The sequence below is a fragment of the Haematobia irritans genome, chromosome 5 (genome assembly GCF_050003625.1).
Source record: "Haematobia irritans isolate KBUSLIRL chromosome 5, ASM5000362v1, whole genome shotgun sequence".
NCBI lineage: Eukaryota > Metazoa > Arthropoda > Insecta > Diptera > Muscidae > Haematobia > Haematobia irritans.
In genome coordinates, this window is record NC_134401.1 from 102,395,599 (window position 1) to 102,423,386 (window position 27,788).

Genomic DNA, 27,788 nt, shown 5'->3' on the forward strand with positions numbered 1-27,788 from the left:
CTATAGAGAATTTTGTCAAAATTTTATTTCTATAGAAAATTTTGTCAAAATTTTAATTCTATAGAAAATTTTGTCAAAATTTTAATTCTATAGAAAATTTTGTAAAAATTTTATTTCTATAGAAAATTTTGTAAAAAATTTATTTCTATAGAGAATTTTGTCAAAATTTTATTTCTACGGAAAATTTTGTCAAAATTTTATTTCTATAGAAAATGTTGTCAATTTTGTATTTTCTATAGAAAATTGTGTCAACATTTTATTTCTATAGAAAATTTTGTCAAAATTTTATTTCTATAGAAAATTTTGTCAACATTTTATTTCTATAGGAAATTATGTCAAAATTTTATTTCTATAGAAAAATTTTGTAAAACTTTATTTCTATAGACATGTTTTGCAACATTTTATTTCCATAGAAAATTTTGTCAAAATCTTTTTCTATTGAAAATTTTGTAAAAATTTTATTTCTATAGAAAATTTTGTAAAAATGTTGTCAAATTTTTATTTCTATAGAAAAATTTGTAAATTTTTTTCTATAGAAAATTTTGTCAAAACTTTATTTCTATATTTATCTATATCATTTCATACCAGTATATCTGGAATATAAAATATAAATATATTTTTTTGTTATTGTAGTAACTTAACTATGAAGTTTTCTTTCCCTCCGTTAAAGTCGTATGATTTCGTTGTAAGGTAAATTCGCAATATGGCACATATACCAATACAGATTAACCCCCATATTCATAAAAGTTAACATAAACTTTAAACCTACTATTACCATACAAATTCCTTCGATAAACCGACAGTAAATTATTATGAATATAAGGCTAAGACTGTAAGAATATAATATGTTAAAATAAATTATTTTTAAATATGCTGTTATTGTAAAAAGCAATATTATTCATTTAAACAAAAAGAATAACAAAAATCAAAATAAAATAAAAAACAAAAGCTGCGACTAGAATAAGTGCGAACAATAAAAAAAACTACTTCATTATAATGACAACAAACAAAACGGAACGAAACGAGACACAGCATATAACGACAACAATGGATATAGCTAACTAATGGTGCTACTATCATATCAGCTAGACGTTAGACCAGCCGACCAAAAAAAACCAAGAGGGTTTCATTCTCTAGCAAACTGTAGATATTGTGCATTTTTTCTGCTGTTATCTCGTCTCCTATTGAGTTTAGTGTGAAGTTTTATCATAGCCGCTTGCTATTTGCTGCACTCACTTGTTCGTGCTGAATTGTCCGACCGTGTTTGCTATTCAAATGTCATCGAGTTGTTTTGGTGTCATTCGGCTACCACACCACCAAGCAGCATTACTGATTGCCAGCAGTCTTTGTCGTCAGCAAGTTCAACAATGATATCTGTGTTATTGTTGTTGTTTTTGTTTTCTTTAAGAAACTACAATTATCGCTTATTGACTTCGCTGCAGTTGCAGCTACGTTCTCTAGTAGTTAATATGGGGTTCATTACGTTACGTTCTCTTTACTTACTGCTACTCTTGTCGTAGCAGAAGAAGGAGAAGAAGCCACATTAAATCATCAAACGAAAATAGATTTTGTTATGCTCTTTCGATTGCCGCTGACTAGTGCATTTAGTGGGGTGTCGTCGTTCCTTTTGATTCAATTGATCACAAAAACAAAACCAAATAACTCTCAATAAATTGATTAGGATTTAGCGATAGAGAATGAATGGAAATATGTATACAATTTCCCTTCAAGGTAAATGAATGTTTACATTTTATTTTATTCTCAATCAGGGAATAATAGATAAGTAGGGATTGTAAGCTGCAATCAAAATTTTATAAAATTTTCTGTAAAATAACACCCGAAGCCGCCGAGTCGCGCCGTTGATTTTTGCCATTTGTTGACGCCGACTAAATATAATGTAGCCAAAGTTTATAGATTCAGGAAGATAGGAAATTAGCTACTGAGGAGATCGAACCATTTACCGGGTTAGTTTAATACTCGAACCAAACGCGTATACGACAAGTATTGACATGGCATTAAAATGCAAATAAAAAGAAATTAAGTGCACGAAATAAATTTCTATAAAGGGGGGAAAATGTAATTTTTTGTTGTTGCCTAAATTCTAACATTGTTTCATTAAGAAAATTAAGTTTTTCATTTAAAAAATAAAAAAAAAACAAATTTGGTATGACGCAAGCCAATTTCCTATCTTCCTCAAGTTTAATGTCTTTGAATGATGCGACTTAATTGTTTTTCTTTAAAAGCAAATAAAACAAGTATATACACCGTAAGTTCGGCCAGGCCGAATCTTATGTACCCTCCACCATGGATTGCGTAGAAACTTCTACGAAAGACTGTCATCCACAATCGAATTACTTGGGTTGTGGTATCTTAAAACTTCTTAACATCGTTTTCTAAATTGTGAGTTAGTACATACGTGGTATATACTAGACAAAAAAGGTATGTATAGGTAAGTCTACAAATAATTACGAATCGATATGGACTTTTGCACGGTACGTAGAGACCCCGAATTGAAATATGGGGGTCGCTTACATGTGGGCTATATACAATTATTAACTTGATATGGACCAATTTTTGTGTGATTGGGGATCGATTTATCTGAGGGCTATATATAACTATAGACCGATATGGACCTAGTTAGGCATGGTTGTTAACGGCCATATACTAGCACAATGTACCAAGTTACAAATGACTCGAATGAAATTTGCTCTTCCAAGAGGCTCCAAAACCAAATCTCGGGATCGGTTTATATAGGGGCTATATATGATTATGGACTTATATGGACCACTTTTGGCATGGTTGTTGGATACCATATAGTAACATCACGTGACATATTTCATCCGAATCGGATACATTTTGCTCTTCCAAGGGGCTCCGGAGGTTAAATGTGGGGATAGGTTTATATGGGAGCTATATATACTAACAACATGTACCAAATTTCGCCCCGATCGGATGAAATTTGCTTCTCTTAGAGGCTGCGTAAGCCAAATCAGGGGATCGGTTTATATGGGGGCTATATATAATTATTGACCGATGTGGACCAATTTTTGCATGGTTGTTAGAGATCATATGCTGACACCATGTACCAAATATCAGCCGAATTAGATGAAATTTGCTTCTCTTAGAGGCTCCGCAAGCCAAATTTTGGGGTCCGTTTATATGGGGGCTATACGTAAAAGTGGACCGATAAGGCCCACTTGCAACCATCCGACCTACATCAATAACAACTACTTATGCCAAGTTTCAAGTCGATAGATTGTTTCGTTCGGTAGTTAGCGTGATTTCAACAGACGGACGGATGGACATGCTCGGATCGACTCAGAATTTCTCCACGACCCAGAATATATATACTTTATGGGGTCTTAGAGCAATATTTCGATGTGTTACAAACGGAATGACAAAGTTTATATACCCCCATACTATGGTGGAGGGTATACAAATTAGAAACATTTGTTGCATCGCAATCTACCAAATTAATAAATGTTTTATTTTTTTTATTTTAGCATTTTATTTCAATATTTGCAATATTATATAAAGGGTGATTCTTTTGAGGTTAGGATTTTCATGCATTAGTATTTGACAGATCACGTGGGATTTCAGACATGGTGTCAAAGAGAAAGATGCTCAGTATGCTTTGACATTTCATCATGAATAGACTTACTAACGAGCCACAGCGTCGAATTTTCAGTGAATGGGCCCTAGAAAAGTTGGTAGAAAATCCGCTTTTTTATCGACAAATTTTGTTCAGCGATGAGGCTCATTTCTGGTTGAATGGCTACGTAAATAAGCAAAATTGCCGCATTTGGAGTGAAGAGCAACCAGAAGCCGTTCAAGAACTGCCCATGCATCCCGAAAAATGCACTGTTTGGTGTGGTTTGTACGCTGGTGGAATCATTGGACCGTATTTTTTCAAAGATGCTGTTGGACGCAACGTTACGGTGAATGGCGATCGCTATCGTTCGATGCTAACAAACTTTTTGTTGCCAAAAATGGAAGAACTGAACTTGGTTGACATGTGGTTTCAACAAGATGGCGCTACATGCCACACAGCTCGCGATTCTATGGCCATTTTGAGGGAAAACTTCGGAGAACAATTCATCTCAAGAAATGGACCGGTAAGTTGGCCACCAAGATCATGCGATTTGACGCCTTTAGACTATTTTTTGTGGGGCTACGTCAAGTCTAAAGTCTACAGAAATAAGCCAGCAACTATTCCAGCTTTGGAAGACAACATTTCCGAAGAAATTCGGGCTATTCCGGCCGAAATGCTCGAAAAAGTTGCCCAAAATTGGACTTTCCGAATGGACCACCTAAGACGCAGCCGCGGTCAACATTTAAATGAAATTATCTTCAAAAAGTAAATGTCATTGACCAATCTAACGTTTCAAATAAAGAACCGATGAGATTTTGCAAATTTTATGCGTTTTTTAAAAAAAAAAAAGTTATCAAGCTCTTAACAAATCACCCTTTATTATGATCCTATTAGCGATAAATTGAACTTACAATGGACCAATTTTGGTAGTTATTGAATTTATAGAAATTTTTGTCAAAATTCTATTTCTTTAGAAACTTCTGTCAAAATTTCTATTAACAATTTTGCCAAAATTTAATTTTTATAAAAAATTTTACCAAAATGTAATTTAAAACAAAAAAAAAAATATTGCCAAAATGTAATTTTTATAAATAAAATTTACCAAAATGTAATTTGTAAAAAAAAAATTTGCCAAAATTTTATTTCTATAGAACATTTTGTAAAAATTTTATTTCTATAGAAAATTTTGTTAAAATTTTATTTCTATAGAAAAATTTCTCAAAATTATATTTCTATAGAAAATTTTGTCAAAATTTTATTTCTATAAAAAATTTTGTCAAAATTTTATTTCTATAGAAAATTTTGTCAACATTTTATTTCTATAGAAAATTTTGTTAAAATTTTATTTCTTATGACAAAATTTTCTATAGAAATAAAATTTGGTCAAAATTTGGTCAAAATTTTATTTTATAGAAAATGTTGTCAAAATTTTATTTCTATAGAAAATTTTGTCAAAATTTTATCTCTATAGAAAATTTTGTCAAAATTTTATTTCTATAGAAAATTTTGTCAACATTTTATTTCTATAGAAAATTTTGTTAAAATTTTATTTCTTATGACAAAATTTTCTATAGAAATAAAATTTTGACAACATTTTCTATAGAAATAAAATTTTGACAAAACTTTCTATAAAAATAAAATTTTGACAAAATTTTCGATAGAAATAAAATTTTGACAAAATTTTCTATAGAAATATAATTTTGACAAAATTTTCTATAAGAATAAAATTTTGACAAAAATTTCTACAGAAATAACATTTTGACAAAATTTTCTATAGAAATAACATTTTGACAAAATTTTCTATAGAAATAAAATTTTGACAAAATTTTCTATAGAAATAAAATTTTGACAAAATTTTCTATAGAAATAAAATTTTGACAAAATTTTCTATAGAAATAAAATTTTGACAAAAATTTCTACAGAAATAACATTTTGACAAAATTTTCTATAGAAATAAAATTTTGACAAAATTTTCTATAGAAATAAAATTTTGACAAAATTTTCTATAGAAATAAAATTTTGACAAAACTTTCTATAGAAATAAAATTTTGACAAAATTTTCTATAGAAATAAAATTTTGACAAAATTTTCTATAGAAATAAAATTTTGACAAAATTTTCTACAGAAATAAAATTTTGACAAAATTTTCTATAGAAATAAAATTTTGACAAAATTTTCGATAGAAATAAAATTTTGACAAAATTTTCTATAGAAATAAAATTTTGACAAAATTTTCTATAGAAATAAAATTTTGACAAAATTTTCTATAGAAATAAAATTTTGACAAAATTTTCTATAGAAAATAAATTTTGACAAAATTTTCTATAGAAAATAAATTTTGACAAAACTTTCTAGTGAAATAAAATTTTTACAAAATTTTCTATAGAAATAACATTTTGACAACATTTTCTATAGAAAATAAATTTTGACAAAACTTTCTAGTGAAATAAAATTTTTACAAAATTTTCTATAGAAATAACATTTTGACAACATTTTCTATAGAAATAGAATGATTTGCAAAATTTTCTATAGAAGTAAAATGTTGACAAAATTTTCTAAAGAAATAAAATTTTGACAAAATTTTCTATAGAAAACAAATTTTGACAAAATTTTCTATAGAAATAAAATTTTGAAAAAATTTTCTATAGAAATAAAATTTTGACAAAATTTTTGAAAACATTTGACAAAATTTTCTATAGAAATAAAATTTTGACAAAATTTTCTACAGAAATAAAATTTTGACAAAATTTTCTATAGAAATAAAATTTTGACAAAATTTTCGATAGAAATAAAATTTTGACAAAATTTTCTATAGAAATCAAATTTTGAGAAAATTTTCTATAGAAATAAAATTTTGACAAAGTTTTCGATAGAAATCCAATTTTGACAAAATTTTCTATAGAAACAAAATTTTGACAAAACTTTCTATTGAAATAAAATTTTGACAACATTTTCTATAGAAATAAAATTTTGACATTATCTGTAGAAATAACATTTTGACAAAATTTTCTATAGAAATAAAATGTTGACAAAATTTTCTATAGAAATAAAATATTGACAAAATTATATTTCTAAAGAAAATTTTGTAAAATTTTTTTCTGTAGAAAATTTTATCAAAATTTTATTTCTATGGAAAATTTGGTCAAAATTTTATTTTATAGAAAATGTTGTCAAAATTTTATTTCTATAGAAAATTTTGTCAAAATTTTATTTCGATAGAAAATTTTGTCAAAATTTTATTGCGATAGAAAATTTTGTGAACATTTTATTTCGATAGAAAATTTTGTCAAAATTTTATTTTTATAGAAAATGTTGTCAAAATTTTATTTTTATAGAAAATTTTGTAAAAATTTTATTTCTATAAATTTGTTTTAAAAATTTTATTTTTAGAGAAAAATTTGCCATGCATTTTTTAACAAACAACAATCTAGAAAACAGTAAAACATCTACCATTTTTGGTAGATTTCTACCAACTCTTTAATTAAAATTTCGTTCCGGAGGAAAGTATTGTTTCTTTGGCTGTATGTACATTGATTTAAGATACAAATCTTTTTGATAGAATTCATTTCTATTGTTTGCAAAATTTTGAAAAAAAACAGATACATTTTATAAATTCAGTTTCGAAAAAAAAAAATTTAAATCATCCCTTAAAAAAAGCTAAATAATTTTTTAATTTAACAATTTTTCCCAAAAATCGAGGAGTGTGATTTAGACCAATCCACTAGATTCCTTTATCTTTGTTAATTTTATTTAATAAAGTTGCATTAGAATACATACTAAATATTTTCCTAGGTAATTAATTTTTAAAACTATTTTAATTATTTCCCAAGGGCTGCCGGTAATAGAAATAAAATAAGATAATCAAATCAAGACATATTCTTTAGTATTCAACAACAACAAATGCTTTCACCATAAATCTGTCAAATTTTAAGCGTTATATTTGAAATGTTTATTTTTAAATTACAAATATACGAAGAAATACACATTGTAGGTATCATCATCAAACCATCTGGGCAAGAGATGGCATGACCATGAAAAAAAAACATAACATCAAGTGCTACAATCCAAAGTGATCGATATTGAAAATATTATATTCATTGCCGAAAATCGAATATACAAACTTGAGAGAGATCGGAAAGAGCGAAAACGAAAAATTCAAATAATGACATGATATTCAAAATTAAAAAGTGACGTTAGCTCCCAAATTTAATTTCCATTTTTCAAATCGAAGGTCACTTTTCTTTTGGAGGTGGTACAGGATAGTATATTTGGATTATATATAGAATAAATAGGATGCTAGCGCAATGACTGAATGGACCAACACCTACATGAGTATGTCATCAGCAAGCTACAATGAATTTACGTACATTTCTTCGTTTCGATTATTACTCATTATATTAAGATTTCAACACCAACAGCTATGTACGTAGTATTGTCCCTCTTTGATCTAACACAGAAAAAAAATCACGAACATATTTCCAATTAAAATCTTAATTGAGTTCTAAAAAATATTCAATTAAAAATTTAATTAGTTCAACAACTTTTTTAATTGAAACAAAAAGTATCAATTATTTTTTTTTTTGACTGGATCAATTAATTTTTTAATTGACTTTCAATTAATTTTAATTTATACTATCATTTCTGTGATTGAATACATTTCAATTAAAATTTAATTGGATCTATTAATTTTGTGATTGAAGACCAAAAAAAAAATTTTTGTATGAATGTGAGAAATGGATTCAGGTAAATATCACAAATTACTCAGTGAATAATCTTTTGTAAATCTTAAATTTACTATTAAATTATAAAAAGCTAAAATAATATACCCAAGTCATCATATGAGATTTTATTTTCAATTGATATCTTGACTATTTTGGTATCCCATTTTTGAAGATTTTTGACAAAAATATTGGGAATTTGACTCGATCTGTATATAAAATCTAGTCTAGGACAAAAAATGTTGTACCCTCATTTTCAGATAGTAAAATGTTTCAAAATGTGTGGAAACGAAAAATTTTGTTTGGCTGGTCAAGATTAATCGTGGAATTGCTCATAAATATTTTTCACACCATCTCTATAGTTAAGAATTTCTACTTGATTTTTTGTTTTAAATTAAATAGTTTATATCAACAATTCTTTTATTATTCTTTAAATTTGAAAACAATTCTTGTTAGATTTCACCTGTTTTATATTTATTTTTGCCATCGAAATATGTATGAAATGGGGAAAAGAGAGAAAGATTGAAGAAGCAGTATGGTGGGGAGGAGGAGGAGGGGATCGGTCCTTCTTAATAGACACACGCCAACACAGAATGAACAGATTTTCGGTATGCAAACCATTTTTCGCACACTACAATTTTTTTGGCGGTTATTTTTAAACATTCAAACTGAAGCAACATGATGGTGTTAATGCCAACAGCCAACTTGTTCTGCCTCTGTTTGGTTTGATATGGTGTTTTTGGCTAAAAAAAAAGTGATCTAATTTTCTTTTCTTGTTTTTTTCCTATGCAAGTTTCTTTTTTTCTCAATAGATTTTAAATAATAATTTATTAGTGTGTATGTGTGCGTTGTGTTTTTTATTAATTCTAAACTCAACACCAAAGTAACACATCCAACATGTTCTCCAAACGTCTGTCTCACACTAAATGTCCTCCCTCTGATGCTAGAGACCCCCTTGATCACCTTTAGCTGCCTGCCTATTTATCTTTCACCGGTCTGCCAGTTTGCTTGTAGTGTTTTTTTTTTGTTTTCTTTCGGTTTGAATCTCGTTCATAATTTGTTGCTTTTTTGGAGGCCAAAATATCTGGTCGAGTATTTATTTTCAGAGGCAAGACATCAGCATGTGGGCGAAACTTGACAAAGTCATATAAGAAGATTGTACAAAAAAATCTAGTATGTATATGTATACAAAAAAAATTATGTTTCTTTTTTGTTCATTTACCGAAAGTTTAAAATATAGTAAATGGCATTGAAGTGGTGTATGTTTTGAGCTAATTCAAAATTTGTGTAATTTTTTACTAATTTCAATTTCCATATATGTATTTTACAATATATTTTGGTTCCTGAAGTTTTTTATGTAACCAAAATATTTCCATTTAAAAAGTAGATCCAAGTTGAAAACGTAATCAAATAAAAAGTTAACTAATACCATTAATTTTTTAATCAATTTAAAACTGTGGTGTATGTTTTGAGCTAATTCAAAATTTCTGCAATTTGTTTTTTTTTAATTTCTGTACACAGAAAAAAATTCACGAAAATTTTTACAATTAATTGATTCAAGATAGTTTTTTAATTAATTAATACACAAATTAATTGTATCAATTAATTTTTAATTGATTTCTGTGATTGAAAATATTTCAATTAAAATATTAATTGGATCAATCACGAAATTACGTGATTGAATCAGAAATAAATTGTGTGTAACTTTTTTTCAATAAGTCGATCGAATTTGAAAACTTAATCAATTTAAACAAGTATATACGGCCGTAAGTTCGGCCAGGCCGAATCTTATGTACCCTCCACCATGGATTGCGTAGAAACTTCTACGAAAGACTGCCATCCACAATCGAAATACTTGGGTTGTGGTATCTTAAAACTTCTTAACATCGTTTTCTAAATTGTGAGTTAGTCCATACGTGGTATATATTAGACAAAAAAGGTATGTATAGTTAAGTCTACAAATAATTACGAATCTATATGGACTTTTTGCACGGTACGTAGAGAGAGAATTGAAATATGGGGACCGCTTATATGGACCAATTTTGTGTGATTGGAAATCGATTTATCTGAGGGATATATATAACTATAGACCGATATGGACCTAGTTAGGCATGGTTGTTAACGACCATATACTAGCACAATGTACCAAATTTCAACTGAATCTGATGAATTTTGGTCTTCCAAGAGGCTCCGGAGATCAAATCCGGTGATCGGTTTATATGGGGGCTATATAATTGTATGGACCGATGTAGACCAATTTTTGCATGGTTGTTAGAGACCCTATACTAACACCATGTACCAAATTTCAGCCGGATCGGATGAAATTTGCTTCTCTTAGAGGCCTCGCAAGCCAAATCTGGTGATCGGTTTATATGGGGGCTATATAAATGTATGGACCGATGTAGACCAATTTTTGCATGGTTGTTAGAGACCATATACTAACACCATGTACCAAATTTCAGCCGGATCGGATGAAATTTGCTTCTCTTAGAGGCCTCGCAAGCCAAATCGGGGGATCGGTTTATATGGGGGCTATATATAATTATGGACCGATGTGGACCAATTTTTGCACGTTTGTTAGAGACCATATACTAACACCATGTACCAAATTTCTGCCGGATCGGGAGAAATTTGCTTCTCTTAGAGGCCTCGCAAGCCAAATCGGGGGATCGGTTTATATGGGGTCTATATATAATTATGGACCGATGTCGACCAATTTTCCATGGTTGTTAGAGACCATATACTAACACCATGTACCACATTTCAGCCGGATCGGATGAAATTTGCTTCTCTTAGAGACCTCGCAAGCCAAATTTGGGGGTCCGTTTATATGGGGGCTATAAGTAAAAGTGGACCGATATGGCCCATTTGCAATACCATCCGACCTACAGCAATAACAACTACTTGTGCCAAGTTTCAAGCCGATAGCTTGTTTCGTTCGGAAGTTAGCGTGATTTCAACAGACGGACGGACGGACGGACATTCTCAGATCGACTCAGAATTTCACCACGACCCAGAATATATATACTTTATAGGGTCTTAGAGCAACATTTCGATGTGTTACAAACGGAATGACAAAGTTAATATACCCTCCATCCTATGGTGGAGGGTATAAAAATTAGCTGACATCATTAAACTTGTAATCAATTAAAAAACAAAATGTATTGCCAGTATTTTTTAGCTCTTGTTCCAAAATTGTAACCTGTTCATACCACGGTTGCCACCGTTGGTAGAATTCTATCAAAAATGATAGATTTTTTACTGTTTGGTATTTCACAAATTTTTATAGAAATAGAATTTTGACAAAATTTTCTATAGAAATAAAATTTGACAAAATTTTCTTCAGAAATAACATTTTGACAAAATTTTCTATAGATATAAAATTTTGACTAAATTATCTATAGAAATAAAATGTTGACAAAATTTTCTATAGAAATAAGATTTTGACAAAATTTTCTATAGAAATAGAATGATTTACAAAATTTTCTATAGAAATAAAATGTTGACAAAATTTTCTATAGAAATAAAATTTTGACAAAATTTTTTATAGAAATAAAATTTTGACAAAATTTTCTTCAGAAATAACATTTTGACAAAATTTTCTATAGAAATAAAATTTTGACTAAATTATCTATAGAAATAAAATGTTGACAAAATTTTCTATAGAAATAAAATTTTGACAAAATTTTCTATAGAAATAGAATGATTTACAAAATTTTCTACAGAAATAAAATTTTGACAAAATTTTCTATAGAAATAAAATTTTGACAAAATTTTCTATAGAAAAAAAAATTTTGACAAAATTTTCTATAGAAAAAAAAATTTGACAAAATTTTCTATAGAAATAAAATTTTGACAAAATTTTCTATAGAAATAAAATGTTGACAAAATTTTGTATAGAAATAAAATTTTGACAAAATTTTCTATAGAAATTAAATTTTGACAAAATTTTCTATAGAAATAAAATTTTGACATAATTTTCTATACAAATAAAATTTTGACATAATTTTCTATAGAAATAAAATTTTGACAAAATTTTCTATAGAAATAAAATTTTGACAAAATTATCTATAGAAATAAAATTTTGACAAAATTTTCTATAGAAATAAAATTTTGACAAAATTTTCTATAGAAATTAAAATTTTGACAAAATTTTCTATAAAAATCAACTTTTGACAAAATTTTCTGTAGAAATAAAATTTTGACAAAATTTTCTATAGAAATAAAATTTTGACAAAATTTTCTACAGAAATAAAATTTTGACGAAATTTTCTATAGAAACAAAATTTTGACAAAATTTTCTACAGAAATAAAATTTTGACAAAATTTTTTTTAGAAATAACATTTTGACAATTTTTTTTTAGAAATAACATTTTGACAAAATTTTCTATAGAAATAAAATTTTGACAAAATTTTCTATAGAAATAAAATTAAAAAAATCTATAAAATCGAAATAACGTATTCAAAATCATCTCTATTAAAAAAAATTAACTTGTAGACAAGAAAGAAAAACTTTGTAGAAGAGAAATGTGTCTTCTATGCTAAGCAAAATTCGCATTCATTTTTTAAGGACATGAAATCTGTTAAATACCCTCAAAAAAAAGTCAACGAAAATTTCTGAGGCCGATTTAACTTTATTTTAGTTCATGAAAATTATTTAATGTTAATTTTTTTAATGTGGTACACCAAAAAAAATTAAATTTGAATTTTTGGTGTAACTTATTTTTTTTTTTTTTGAAAATTTCCACAGCCCCGTGGAATTTTCCTTTTTTAAGTATGTCTCAAATATTATATAAACTAAACGTGGGTGTAAAGTTCAATGACCGTACACATAAGTTCAATATGAGCTAAAATTAAAGAAAATTTCCGTACGATTCCCAAAAATATTAAGAATGAACTGATGTACGATCATGATTTCGCGCCAATGATGTTTTTTTCTCTACGTGTGGTTCATTTTTCAGAGGGTGTAATTTCGTAAACTGCAGATTAGAGGTGCAACAGGGCATCACATTTTGCTGGTTTTAACAACGCTTTGTGGAAATCTCAAGTATGGAGTATAATTTAGTTCAATTTTCGCACGACGTAGTTCATTCTTCCTTTAAAACAGTTTACGTTTTGTTCTGTGTACACAAAAAAACATACCTATCGATATTTTGAAAAGGGCCAAACTGTTTTACACAAGTTAGCTAATTTAATCTAAGACCAATATTTTTATACATTTTCTATTAAAAATAGTCCATCATGCCCATTGGAATAAATATTTTAAATTACTACCATGAATATTCTCAAAAACGTGCCTTTATAGTTGCGTATATTTTTAGTCTAATGTATCAGTGTTACAAAAATATCTTTCAGCATTTCAAACAACATTCTATATGTCATTCCTAGGACAATGTAAATTTAGAAAACTTTATCATCCAAAACCAATGAGAATGACAAGATGAAGATGAAGCATAGATCATGATTGACTCACTGATCATATGAAAACACACGATGACAAATAATGACGACGATATTACAAGAAGATATGGCATATCCGAGAAATTATAGTGCATTTTCGGTTGAGGTTTTGTATTTAGAATTCGAAGCAGGCAGAATATAAAAACAAAAGCTGTTGAAATGACACACGCACGCGAAGTTGTGACAAACATAAACCGAGATAAAAAAGAAACATCCAAAATATACAAAACATAAAGAAAATGCCAGTATGAAGAACAGACCTCTCTTCCCCTATATATGAGTCATTCAACAATAGCCCTGAGAAATTAGGAAATAAAGAGTGAAAAGTATAAGACTAAGAACTTTTTTGAAACGGATTTCTATTGGAAATTTTGATTTTGATTTCTATAGAAAAATTTGTCAAAATTTTATTTCTATTAAAAATTTTGTCAAAATTTTATTTCTATAGATAATTTTGTCAGTATTTTATTATTTTTATAGAAAATTTTGTCAACTTTTTATTTATATAGAAAATTTTGTCAAAATTTTATTTCTATAGAAAATTTTGTCAAAATTTTATTTCTATAGAAAATTTTTGTCAAAATTTTATTTCTATAGAAAATTTCGTCAAAATTTTATTTCTATAGAAAATTTTGTCAAAATGTTATTTCTATAGAAAATTTTATTTCTAAAGAAAATTTTTTCAAAATTTTATTTCTATAGAAAATTTTGTCAAAACTTTATTTCTATAGAAAATTTTGTCAAACTTTTATTTCTATAGAAAATTTTATTTTTATAGAACATTTGGTCAAAATTTTATTTCTATAGAAAATTTTGTCAAAATTTTATTTCTATAGAAAATTTTGTCAAAATTTTATTTCTATAGAAAATTTTGTCAAAATTTTATTTCTATAGAAAATTTTGTCAAAATTTTATTTCTATAGAAAATTTTGTCAAAATTTTATTTCCACAGAAATTTTGTCAAAATTTTATTTCTATAGAAAATTTTGTCAACATTTTATTTCTATAGAAAATTTTGTCAAAATTTTATTTCTATAGAATCTTTCGTCAAAATTTTATTTTTATAGAAACTTTTGTCAAAATTTTATTCCTATAGAAAATTTTATTTTTATAAAACATTTTGTCAAAATTTTATTTCTATAGAAAATTTTTTCAAAATTTTATTTCTACAGAAAATTTTGTCAAAATTTTATTTCTATAGAAAATTTTCTCAAAATTTTATTTCTATAGAAAATTTTGTAAAAATATCATTTCCATAAAAAATTTTGTTAAAATTTTATTTGTATAGAAAATTTTGTCAAAATTTTATTTCTATAGAATCTTTCGTCAAAATTTTATATCTATAGAAAATTTTGTCAAAATTTTATTTCTATTGAAAATTTTGTCAAAATTTTATTTCTATTGAAAATTTTGTCAAAATTTTATTTCTATAGAAAATTTTGTCAAAATTTTATTTCTATAGAAAATTTTGTCAAAATTTTATTTCTATAGAAAATTTTGTTAAAATTTTATTTCTATAGAATCTTTCGTCAAAATTTTATATCTATAGAAAATTTTGTCAAAAGTTTTATTTCTATACAAAATTTTGTCAAGATTTTAGTTTTGTATAGAAAACTTTGTCAAAATTTCAGTTTTGTATAGAAAATTTTGTCAAAATTGTAATTTTGTATAGAAAATTTTGTCAAAATTTTATTTCTACAGAAAATTTTATTTTTATAGAAAAAAAAGTTTTGTGTAGAAAATTTTGTCAAAATTGTAATTTTGTATAGAAAATTTTGTCAAAATTTTATTTCTATAGAAAATTTTATTTTTATAGAACATTTTGTCAATATTTTATTTCTATAGAAAATTTTGTCAAAATTTTATTTCTATAGAATATTATGTCAAAATTTTATTTCTATAGAAAATATTGTCAAAATTTTATTTCTATAGAAAATTTTGTCAAAATTTTATTTCTATAAAAATTTTGTCAAAATTTTATTTCTATAGAAAATTTTGTCAAAATTTTATTTCTATAGAAAATTTTGTCAAAATTTTATTTTTCTAGAAAATTTTGTCAAAATTTTATTCCTATAGAAAATTTTGTCAAAATTTTATTTCTATAGAAAATTTTGTCAAATTTTTATTTCTATAGAAAATTTTGTCAAAATTTTATTTCTATACAAAATTTTGTCAAAATTTTATTTCTATACAAAATTTTGTCAAAAACAAACCCAGCCAAATACATACAAATCGATGATTTGAGTTTGGCAAAGGAAAAGAGATATGCTGGCAAATTTGTTTAGGCAGTAGCCGACTATCAAACCCTTTTTCGGGAGGTTCAAGTGTAGTTCACGTTGGGTTGAGTGAATTACCCGAATTTATTCTGATAATTGGTTGATAGTTTTGCTGCAAGTAGAGGATGCTGATGAGGAATGTGGTAATTCCGAAACAGCTGTACATCCAACCATCTTGCAGTCTATAGGGCTTTGCCCAAATAAATTTGACAAGCATACTTTTCCTCTGTTGGTTAAGCTACACTTGTAGTTTAGTCAATGCATGGCTTTAAGCTGAGATCAAAAAACAAAAAAACAACAATAACGATTGAAGAGAAGCCAACAATAACAAACAAAACGAATGAAGATAGAGGAAGCACGCTCAAAAACAAACCCAGCCAAATACATACAAATCGATGATTTGAGTTTGGCAAAGGAAAAGAGATATGCTGGCAAATTTGTTTAGGCAGTAGCCGACTATCAAACCCTTTTTCGGGAGGTTCAAGTGTAGTTCACGTTGGGTTGAGTGAATTACCCGAATTTATTCTGATAATTGGTTGATAGTTTTGCTGCAAGTAGAGGATGCTGATGAGGAATGTGGTAATTCCGAAACAGCTGTACATCCAACCATCTTGCAGTCTATAGGGCTTTGCCCAAATAAATTTGACAAGCATACTTTTCCTCTGTTGGTTAAGCTACACTTGTAGTTTAGTCAATGCATGGCTTTAAGCTGAGATCAAAAAACAAAAAAACAACAATAACGATTGAAGAGAAGCCAACAATAACAAACAAAACGAATGAAGATAGAGGAAGCACGCTCAAAAACAAACCCAGCCAAATACATACAAATCGATGATTTGAGTTTGGCAAAGGAAAAGAGATATGCTGGCAAATTTGTTTAGGCAGTAGCCGACTATCAAACCCTTTTTCGGGAGGTTCAAGTGTAGTTCACGTTGGGTTGAGTGAATTACCCGAATTTATTCTGATAATTGGTTGATAGTTTTGCTGCAAGTAGAGGATGCTGATGAGGAATGTGGTAATTCCGAAACAGCTGTACATCCAACCATCTTGCAGTCTATAGGGCTTTGCCCAAATAAATTTTACAAGCATACTTTTCCTCTGTTGGTTAAGCTACACTTGTAGTTTAGTCAATGCATGGCTTTAAGCTGAGATCAAAAAACAAAAAAACAACAATAACGATTGAAGAGAAGCCAACAATAACAAACAAAACGAAAATTTTATTTCTATAAAAAATTTTGTCAAGATTTTAGTTTTGTATAGAAAATTTTGTCAAAATTTTAGTTTTGTATAGAAAATTTTGTCAAAATTTTAGTTTTGTATAGAAAATTTTGTCAAAATTTTAATTTTGTATTGAAAATTTTGTCAAAGTTTCATTTCTATAAAAACGTTTGTCAAAATTTTATTTCTATAGAAAATGTTATTTTTATAGAACATTTTGTCAAAATTTTATTTCTATAGAAAATTTTGTTAAAATTTTATTTTTTAGAAAATTTCGTCAAAGTTTTATTTCTATAGAAAATTTTATTTCTATTGTCAAAATGTTATTTCTACGAAAATTTTGGTAAAAATTGTATTTCTATAGAAAATTTTGTCAAAATATCATTTCCATAGAAAATTTTGTCGAAATCTTATTTTTGTATAGAAAATTTTGTCAAAATTTTATTTGTATAGAACATTTTGTCAAAATTTTATTTGTATAGAATATTTTGTCAAAATTTTATTTCTATAGAAAATTTTGTCAATTTTTTTTCTATAGAAAATTTTGTCAAAATTAGTTTTTTATTTTGCACAAGTGTGACCACTGTGCGCTCAAGATTCCAGAAACAAAATCAATTCGATTCGGTAGAGTTTTGCGCGAACTTTTTTTCCGTTATCCAGTTACTCCCTAGGGAGAATTGCTTGGCCAGTGGACTACTAATAGCAAATGTGCTTACTTTGGTCGATCGATCTATGAGTTTTTGGAGTTTTATATAAAAATTCCCAAAAGTCCAAAGTATGAATGGCGCATTAGATGCACAAAAACAAGACCCTGATTTTACCCGACGCCGTTTTTTAATATTTTTTTTTTTTCGAAAAAAATACGCATAAATTTCTAGCAACTCAATTCATTAGAAACAAAACTGACAACATCTATCGACAATGTGACATACACTTTCTTCAAAACGACGATGATAATATCTTTTATAGACCTTGTTCTTTTTAGTTTATTTTTTCGCTATTTTTGTTAAGAACCCCACGCATAGCCCCAGACATGGTATGAAATCCATTTAAGGCTATAGGCGACCACAGCACAATAGACTCGTTTCAGACACACTCTACGGGAGAAGAAACTACAAAAAAAAAAAAAAACAATGTCACAAAACGACCAAGACACTTTAAGGCATATGTGCAATATTTAAACGACAATTTGGATATGTGGCGTTGCTTTATGTGTTTGGAGCTGCGTGCTCCAATGTTGAAAGAAAAGTAGTTGGTTGTTGATCACCGTCATAAATTTTGCCAAGATCGTCCATTTTTAATACGGGGAGTTTCTTGACAGCTAGTCATAGAGGCGACTCGTTTTTTGTATAGTTTTGCTTTTAGAGTTGAACTTTTATTTGGAAATCAATGCAAAAACAATTTTGCAATTTCGTTACCGATTCCAATTCAATTAAGGCGCATATATGAACCACTTTCACTTGACGCACACCTCTTCCATTATTTGATAACCATCTATGAATAATGCGTGACGTTTGAGTATCATCCTCTATAAAATATGAATTGCATTGGCAAAGTCGATTATTGAATTGAATGTTAATAAATAATATAGATTTTTGGATTATGAAGTATGTATATTAGTTAGGATATTTGGCTATGGACACTTGAAAAAATTAGCACAATTGGAAAAAGTCGACATTGTGAAGAGAAAGTGATCAACATTAGGGATTGTATTTAGAAAAAAATTCAAATTTTGAAAAAGTAGACTTTTTGAATTTTCAACCATTTTACAATTTTAAATCTAGGGTTAAAACTGACTGAAAAATTCAAATCCATTGTATTAATGCCCTTTTAACATAAGTGTCCATACCAAATTTGCATCATATTATCATTTTAACCAATTCGTTGCCAAGGACGAGTATACTCGCGCTTACCAAACACAAAAAAAGATAATTTTTTAATTGAAATGTCTTCAATCGCGAAAATGGACATAAACATTATTTGATAAACAATTAAATGATTTGAAAATTGCAATTTTTGATTGAATCGGTTAAAAATTAAAATTTGGTTGGTTGCAAAAAACAATTAATTTTTTAATTGATTCAATTAAAAATTTAACTGATATTGAGTAAAAATCAATTAATATTTTAGTTAATTCAATCAAAAATTTTATTGATATCGTTTAGAAAACTCAATCAGTTTTTTAGTTGATTCAGTTAATTATTTAGTTTAACTTTAATCCAATTTCCAATTAATATTTTAATTAAATCAGTTAAACAATTGATTGTACTTTGCAATCGATATCGATTAAATTTCTAATTAAATCTATAATTGAGAAATTAATTATTTAATAAGCAACCGCGAAAATGTTCACTCATTTACTTAACTAACTTTAACTTTGTGTTCTTACGGCCATTTTCATGTAGCTCCGTTAGGCTTTAACTGCCAGTTAACAGAAAGTAAATTGCAAATATCTTCTCTCCGGTTAACTTTAACTGAAAAATTTTCGTCAGTTAAGTTCCTAACTGGCCTGTGGAATATAAAGGCAAGATTGCAGCTGCGTCTATAATACGGTTTAAAAGTTGGTTAGTTAACGGAACCCTAACGGAGCTTTATGAAAATGGGGGTTAGTTTGATTAAAAAAATTATTGTGTCAATTATTTTTTTATTAGAAATTTAAAAAAATCAATAATTTTTTAACTGAATTAGTCTTCCGAGTTTGATTAAAAAGTTAATTGTAAAATTTTCAATCATTGACCTTATTGACTTTTTAACACTCAAAATATAAATGGCAATGGGAATGACTTCATATAATTTAGGCTTGGCAGCGAAAGGGTTAATGCAACGTCCCTTTTTCGTTAAAAGTCGAATAATCGATTTTGGCCAACATAAAAAAGTTTCTACACAAAGTTCGAAAATATCAAAAGCCGATTAGACGAATTTGGAGATTACAAAAATTAAAGTTGGACTCTTTTTAAAAAAAGTCGATTAATCGAAAAACCCAATTTCGACTTTTACATCCCTAATCCAAGTCGACTACTTATTTGAAGTAAAAAAGTGCCGTTTACCAAGCCCAATTATCGTCGCAACATGATCCAATTGTGTTATTTGAATTTCTGCCCTTCAATGTATTCTTGTGAGTTAAAAGAAAATTGCTGAAAAATAATTCGCCACTTTTACCAAAAATCAGTGTGTAAGTTTTTTTTTTCTACGAACGATTAATCGACACCGATCCAATTGCCCCCCTTTCGTCTATCTCTTTGTACCCTAGTAAATATTTTCTTTCTTAAGGTGGGTATTAAATTCGATTTTAGCGGATAAACGCGAACTTAATACTCACCTTTAAAAAGTAAAAGTATAATTTTAAAGTCCATGTGTAATTTTCAAACGATATTTATGGTTGTAGCTGTTTTTCTACAATATAGCTTCTTAACAGCTGATTACACTGGAACAACAAATTATGCGTAATTGAGAGAGAGTGTGTGTCTAGCTGTTGAGTGCATAAACGAGTATTAGTCACAGACCCCCTGCTTTTGAAATGTTTTAGGATTGGGTTGAAAAATGTTTCTTCCATTTTCCATTCCAGTTTACATCTTTCACCCTTCCGTTATAAAAACATTTCATTTTTTGTCACCAACAACCTCGTTTGCGCTCGTTTGTCTTGTGTGACCATTTAAATAAGCCCAATCTCATTTGACTCAAGGAGTTTTGCTGTTTCCCCTATGATGCTATGATGGATTTTCTTCTTCCCCTCAAAGGTAGATCCTTTACGTGAGAAATTTATGGCCACACCACTAGTGTGCCAGCTTGCAACTGGTTGATCGTGTAGTTTTTCATTTTGTCTGGGCGTCAGACGGTCTAATTGCCATCTAAATACAATCACCAAAACAGCTACAAACCAAACACTCATTCAGTTTGCTCTCGTACTTTAATGCGAATGACCTAAAATATGAAATTCGCATAGAGTGCAATCATTGGCGTTTATTTTTAATTAGAGTTTCGCAAAATTTATGTTGGCATTTATTCATTTTACTTGTATATGCGCTTGGCTAATGTTTGTCGCTATTATCTGGTGGTGGATTTGTTTTTTTTTTAGAAAGGAGATCCCAATTTGTTGGCAAATTGTCACCCCAAGCAGCAAACAGCAGTTCGAATAGACAGAAACCAACATACATCCATCTAAGCAAAAGTAATCTCACTAGTGGGGGGACAGATGTCTTCGTGCACCAAATTGTATTTTTAGTTTTCGTATGAAGATTTGTTAATAAAAAAATACTTTGTTTTATTTTCCTACTTTGTACTGTACAAAATGAATTGCTACTTTATCTCTTTAAACTTCTGACAGAGTGCATATGTGACAGTAAGGTGGCTCTCACATATGCACTCTGTGGCAGAGAGAGATTAGTTGTAAACATATTATAACGGTATCATCGATCAGCTGAGTCAAAACTCGTATATTTTCTACAGAACTAAATGATCTATCTTCATATGCGACAAACGTTTTATTTAATTCTACAGTAATTCACAGCGCAACATCTCTTTTCCTAATTACTTTAAATTTGTCACGAATCCAAGAATGAAAGCTGCAAATTTTGGAATTCCAATATGACATATTTGGGGATCGACAGGAAAGGGGCCACATTCGACTACTGAATTTGTAGCCAATGTTGTTTTTTATTTATCATCCCGGCGTAATCCCGCAATCTGGAAAAACCCCTCTGCAAAACATTTTTCAATTGTAATTAGTAATCCTAGCGAATTTGCATAATCGCCCTAAATTAGCAATTTTTAACGGTTAATTTTCTTTAGTAATCCATAAAAAAAAATAAAGTTATAATAAAATTTTCGAAAGTTATACTCTTTTCTGCATTGAAGATTTTATTTTAAAGTCTAAACTCAAACTTAATACCCACCTTAACCTAGCGGAACTCTAAAGTGATATTTGGCATTACGTTTGCATTATGTAACGGATATAAACACAGCTAATACGAGAAAAACGGATATAAGAAAGTTTAGCTAAACACCATGTCTGATGTGTATTTTAGTAGGGAGAATAGTTCTATATACGATACATAAAAAATTCTGATAAAAGAACAATTTGACATCCACGCCAGATGACAATTCTTTTAAAAATATAATTTAAAAAAACATCGGTTATGCCACGGGAACTGTTCAATGTTTTCAATTTCAACGACATCACTTCAATGCAAAGCGTGACTCATTACAGTTCTTAAAAAAAAACTGAAAGGATATTTAACCATAATTAAGGAACTTGTACGACATTAATTTTTTTAATTCTTATTCCAAAGGTGGCTTATAAAATATTTAAATGTGCCACAATCATAAAATTACACTAGGCATAGATATCAACATTCTATGTTACTACACCCATTATTTTTTCCACTTTCAGCAATTCTTTTCAGATTTGTCATACTGTTGAAAATAAACTCTCACTCTCTCTCTTCCATACATTACTTCCTATCAAAATTGGCAGAGTTGCCGAAACTACGGCAAATTTTTGCAAAAAAAAATTGAAATTTATGAGAATTATAGAAACATTCAAGAAAATCTTCTCTGATAGATTTAGGACATTGTCTTACACAGTAAACTATTTCATAGGAAGAATGAACTACCTCAAGCGAAAATTTAAGTAAATTATACTGCGCTTCACTAAAAGTAAATAAACAAATCATTGGCGCCAAATCATGAACATTTTAACCATACTGTTACGTTTTTATATTGAGGCGTATTTAATTACCCGATAATTAAAAAGACAGTTCTTTTCAATAACGTTAATCTACAATTTATTTGTTTAACTGATGGCTTCACTTATTTGCTCTACGATGTGTACTGTATAAACTTTAGCTTACGACTGACTTGACTGCTCCCTCCGCCAGGGGCTTATATACCGTGATTTGACGATTTCGAAAATTCTGGATAGTCTGGCCTACAACCATCTAGAACTATCTTGTACAATTTATCTAACACCACATATTCAACTGGTTATCTTCATTGCCTACAGCCATCTGGAATATTCTATCGGCGTTACTTTATAGGTGATATGGCACACATACTTTTAGGCTTATGCTAATAATCTAGTGCATTCTACTAGATTAGGTAGATGTCGTGCAGGCATAAAACAAAAGGCGTTACTTTTACAATGAACGATTGGAAACACAAAAGATGTTTAAGAAAGTACTAGAAAATAAAGAAATGACTCTAACAAGTTATGACGTAATTTTATCGTTACAATTTGAAATTTAAATTAACGTAAACTAATTTAAATAAACTTAAATCAAGAAATATCACATTCGTAACAATACATTAGTTTATTTCTGCTATATTTGGGAACCGTACGAACATTTTGTTTTGCTTTAGTTCATATTGGTGTTATGTGTGCGGTCATCGAACTTTATTCTTTATAACGGATATAAGAATGACTGAAAATCCCGCAATCTTTTTTATGTGTGTGTTTTTTTTTTTATAAAAAATTATTACATAGAATTCAAAGAAAAGAGTTCATAAAGCATACATATTTATATAAGAAATTTCTTTCTTATAGGTATATATTTTAAAAAATCTCTATAAAGAAGTAACAAAATAAATGATGCATTTTATTATATGCCTTTTTTTCTAATATGAGATGTGCTTATATCCGTTACCTACTGCAACAAATATTCCTTTGATTCAATGTAAGAAACTCTCTTAAAAAGAAAAAAAATACTTATTGTTTCTCGAACTTAACTAAAAAAATCTTAATTTTATTTATTTACCATAACAAATAATATTTTCAAGACCAGTTTATATTCACCCGCTTTAAAAATATCTGAGAACATATAAATATTAAGGGATTGAAAATGCCCAATTCATTTATTTCGTATTTATGCTGCGGTGCGAATATCATATATAGTACCCAACTTTACATTAAGTTGAAGACTTGGTAACCCTGTTTGGTGGTTCATTCTATCAAATGACAACTTGTTGCATGCATTCACTTCAAATTTGTAATCAAAAACGCTGAAACTCATCACACATATCAAACTAATACATACAGGAACAAAAAAAAAGTAAAACCGAAAATGTGTTTTATTTTTAACATTAGACTTATTTGATAAATCTTTGAAAAGAATTGGTTTCTTTACCACTTAGAGAGGGCAAGGGAAAACAAAGCAACAGCTCGCTCAAAACTTTTGCCGCAAAACTGAATGAGAGAGTACCACAGTTGAATGACGATATTAGGGATGGGCATATTGGTACTTATTTCGGTACGGATTTGCTTTGATAGTAAAGTATAATGCTATGTTCCCACTGACTCGTTTTCCTCATTCGTTTTTCCAAAACATTTCACCGTTCACACCGAGTTGAGATGTTTTAACTTGACGTTTGCCATGGAAACTCGAAATTCCTATCTACTCTAAATTCAAATAGAAACAAATCTACTTAAGCAAAAGTTGTTAAAAAAAATAAAGTAAAAAATTTGTCGGAAAAGCATTGTTTTCGAGATATCGAAATCTGAAAATCGGTATTTTCCTTTATATTTTTATTAATTCTGACAGCAATTTTTTTTTTTGCGTTTTTGGTAAAAATAGTACATTTTAAAGAGAAAATATTAAGTCGGAAGAGCGTAATTTTCGAGATACCAACCCTTGCAAATTGACGTATGGGTGGCCGGCTTCGGCCGGGTTTTGAGACTTTCTCCTATGGACAGGGTCCGAAGTAGGCTAACGCGAACCCAAAGTGGATAGGTTGCCGGCCTTCGGGCGGTGTTTGAGACTTTCTCCTATGGACAGAGTCCAAAGTGGGCTAACGCGAACCCAAAGTGAACAGGTGGCCGGCTTTCGGGTGGGGTTTGAGACTTTCTCCTATGGACAGAGTCCAATGTGGGCTACCGCAGACCCAGCACATCTCCGGGTCCATGTTATTCTAAATATATTACTTTTAGGATGATTACGTCCGATGGATACTAAATCCAATATACGTGATAATGAAAACTTTAGGGGCCCATAACTCCGAAAATAGGTCTTTCCGACAAAAAGTGGTATTACATTTTGTGTTTATAATCGAAAAGTCTACAAGCTGGCCAAAAATTGGAACAATGGGACGACTTGTAGTAAAGTAGATTTAAGCCGCGAATTTAATACTACCGAACTTATCGCGCTAAAATTGTTATTTAAATTATTTCACTTGATGCTTTGTAACATTCCACTTCAAGTTATAATAAAATTTGTCAAATTTATAATTTTATTCAATTTTTTTCTTCATTTTCTCTTCAAAAAAAAAGCTCTCCTAGCACCAAACATAGTAAAACAAATTTGTTGCAAATTCAAATATTAAAATGAATTTATATCAAATGTATTCCTATTAAAAATTCGGGCACAATAAAATTATTTCGTTCGGACAAAATAAAATTATTTCGTACCGGTCTAGGCCACATCTCATCTCTAAAGCTGACAAAAGAAAAACGCGCCCATCAGCAGAGAGAGTACAAAGAGAGCTAACAATAACAACAACAATACCAATACAATTTACGAGAGGTAAAGCAAAAAATTTTTATTCCCTTTTTTGGGGTGTTGGACTCATATAACACATACCACCAACACAATCACACTTTTTCTGCCGCACTTTCGCACACACATTTGCATAAATGACCGGCAACAACACATAAATAAAAGAGATAAAACGCTGTAATTTTAAATATAGCCACACTACTTACTCTCATACCACAATAAAGGGGGAAAATAGAACAACATATTTGCAAAAAGAAGAAACAATACAAGAAAAACACTTTTTTCTTTGCTTTTACTTTGTGCGGTCACTTTTCTTTCTTGTACGTGCTTATATTTTGTAAATTTAATAGTGTATGAATTTTTTTGCCTGCTTATTAAACAAATGCTCATAAATCTTGTGTATTATTCATACATCATCACCGAAATCGGCGAGAAACCATAGAAACACTTAACATACATATTGGTTAAATTAAACAACATCAAATTGCATGGAAATTTGTCACTTGCTTTTGTTTTTGTTGCCAACAAAATCTTTAATCTGTTGCACCACACACTCACTTTGATATTTGATTCCTTCCAACAAATGGTGGGGGATTTATTACGACAACTCTATTTTCAGCCTGTTTTTATGCTATCTAGCTATTTGACGACGATGAAGAACAGTGTATTTTGTTACAAACGTTTTTGAGTTGCAATTATATTTTTATGGGACAATTTTTTTTTGAAACTTTACTATAATTGCTGTTGTCAAATTAATCTTGTAAGGTAAGCAAAATTTAAACCAAAAATTATTTTTAGTTTTCTTTTTTGTTATTTTATCATTTGAATTTCACTCACACAATCACGACCACGACGATGATGATTCGAACGAATAATTTTTCCCGTTTCACAGTTACGGACGAGGTAGTGCCAACAAATGTTAAATGAAAATGACAATGTTGGGGGCCCACTTCAACAAAATACTGCACACTATTTATGATCAGGGATGGTAAATATTGTAGTTAGTGAAAAGGTACAATTTGGGTACATATTTAAAAATAAATACGTTTTTAAAACTCCATTTTTTTTGGTAATCTTATATGTAACAGTGGGAATCTATCTCAAAGAATTAAAAGTAATAAAATTGAATATTTTTTTTTACAAGGAAAATCATTAGACGTAAAACAATGAAATATAAATATTTGTATTTGCCATCACTGATTCTTGTTCTAATAAGTTGGGAAAATGAGATATAAAAGTAACTCATGTGATCTCTTTCTAACAAATGGGTAAAAGAGAACTGAAGTAAACAATGAAAGGAATTTGAAATAACAGAATGCGAAACAGCTGTGGAAGTTGCAATGAACGTGAAAAGGCTTCTTCGCTACAATCGAGGCGACAGGCGGTTGTAGAACATACGAAGTAGACTTTTGTGAAAACTTTAAAATAAAAATGGCAAACTTTTGCTAAAACTAGCAAAAGTGCCGATATATGTAGTTTCTTATTTTACAACATTTTAGAACTCTTTGTCTACCAAGTAAAAATTTATTTTTTGTTTTTTAAAATTCCCCAAAGTATTTCAAAAAATTCACTAATAGATTTTTACTTGTTCCAGACATCCAACATTCTTAGAAACTGTCGAATGGGATCACCGATGATTGTGTTTCATGTTAAGGTGGGTACTACGGCTGTCATTCGGGGCCGATTTTTAAAAGTCCCGGGATTCGGGATTTCAAAATATAGAATCCCGAGATTTTTTTCGGGATCCCGAAATTTTGGGGATTCTTTAAATATTTTAAGTAATAACAATCTACGGCTCCAAAAAATTGTTGTTTATTAAACCAATTTAGTTTAATTCAATTTTATTAACAAGAAAATATAACAAAAGAACATAAGAGTAAATTAAAAAGCAATTTTAAATCGTTAAGTAAGATTAACGAACTATTAGTCTAACTCATCATAGTGAAGAAAAGGAAAACAAAAATAAATAAAAAAACCATTTCATATCACTTCTTCGATTTAAGTAAAAATATCAGGACATTCAAATTTTTATCAGATA

At 28.7% G+C, this 27,788-nt stretch overlaps 1 protein-coding gene across 7 annotated transcripts in view; it reads right to left on the minus strand.

Moving 5' to 3' along the window:
* coro (protein coronin) overlaps positions 1–26,732 on the minus strand; it is a 76,563-nt gene extending 49,831 nt beyond the window's left edge. For 4 of the 7 annotated variants that reach the window (XM_075313239.1, XM_075313236.1, XM_075313238.1 and 1 more), the window contains exon 1: positions 26,309–26,472. The gene's annotated coding sequence lies outside the window, so the exon portion shown is untranslated. Of the gene's footprint in view, positions 1–26,308; positions 26,473–26,587 lie in introns of those variants that run through there. The other 3 variants (XM_075313240.1, XM_075313234.1, XM_075313237.1) reach the window with 2 other exon arrangements.
* Positions 26,733–27,788: the final 1,056 nt, after the last annotated feature.